Source organism: Aplysia californica, unplaced genomic scaffold (genome assembly GCF_000002075.1).
Source record: "Aplysia californica isolate F4 #8 unplaced genomic scaffold, AplCal3.0 scaffold00011, whole genome shotgun sequence".
Classification (NCBI taxonomy): Eukaryota; Metazoa; Mollusca; class Gastropoda; order Aplysiida; family Aplysiidae; genus Aplysia; species Aplysia californica.
Window position 1 is genome coordinate 2,069,626 of NW_004797281.1, and position 1,390 is coordinate 2,071,015.

Consider the following 1,390-nt stretch of genomic DNA (forward strand, 5'->3'; position numbering starts at 1 on the left):
GAGAGGGAGGGAGACAGAAAGAGAGGGAGAGAGAGAGAGAGAGAGAGAGAGAGAGAGAGAGAGAGAGAGAGAGAGAGATTGGGAATGAATAATCGTTTGTCGGCCGTAAACTACGTGATTTTCAACACTGCCCATAAAATAAAGAAAACCTGCTTCTTTCTTCCTGTTGTTCGGTGTGCAGGTTTCTGTTTCCAAAGTAGCTCTTTACTTAACTTAGGAGGGCTAGGGGTAATAATATTTAGAGTTATGTTGGGCAAGCACATGAAAAAGCAACAGGCTCCTCAAACATAGAGGGAGTGCTTATCCTTGATCCTCCAACTGTGATAGCCCTTGTGCGAGATCACCTTGCCAGCAGCCGTGAGTGAAGAGGAACCCTTCACGAAAGAGATTGTGATAGAGAAAGGAGTGCACCCTGGTGAAGGCAGGAGGAGCAGCCTGTGTGGCCCCATCAGACGCTACAACAATTAGCGCTCATATGAGTTGCGAGCGCCGTAAAACCTCTACTAAAACAAACAGACGCTACAACAACCAGCTGATGATGGAGACAATCAGCCTGCCCACACTGAAATGGACCCTTTTGAAGAGGGGTGAGGAAGCATGGGACACCCCGTCTTCCTAAGACCCCAGTTCTACATTCAAGTATTCGAGTTCAAGTAAATATGAAAAAGCAACATTATCATATACCTTCTTCAAATCTATATAAACAGAATCAGATGTTGGACATTGGCATCTGTGTATAGCGGTAGGACGCTTCTCTGTCTGCGGGGATGCTGTATCTCTCTCCGCAGCCTGTGTTGGCCCTGACAGGCAGGGTTGGAATCCCACCTCCTAATAAATGATCTAAACTGTGTTGATAGGGATGTAAAGACAACATATCAAGGTCTTTTTTAAAAATATATTTTAGAGGAAGCTTATGATGATTCAAGGCTGCCCTGTCTGGAGCTCCTTAGTAAGATCTGGAGTTTCTAAATTTGAATTTCTAGTAAGATTTTTACAGCACTTGTAATACAATGAAGTAAAAAAATGTTCCGAAGATTAGAGGAGTTACTAGAGGGTAATTCTAATATACATAGAAAAGGAGAAGAGATAAGAACGATGGGTGTTTCTCTTTTCAAATGTAGGTCTTTTAAAGCCCTCATCAACACACATTCGATCATTTAGGAGACAGGCTACCACCCTTCCTGTCAGGGCGAACCCGGTCTGAACCAATATTATATTAGATAAAAAATGCCTCCCCACTTAGGGATCAAACTCCGGTCCTCTGCATGAGACAGCGAAGTGCCTAACTCTAACCGCTACACCACTGTCACTTGTGACGTCATCTGAGAACAGAACGAAAGAGCCTCATGTCCCGGCCAGTTTCAACCCCACACATTCCCTGCACCCCCCC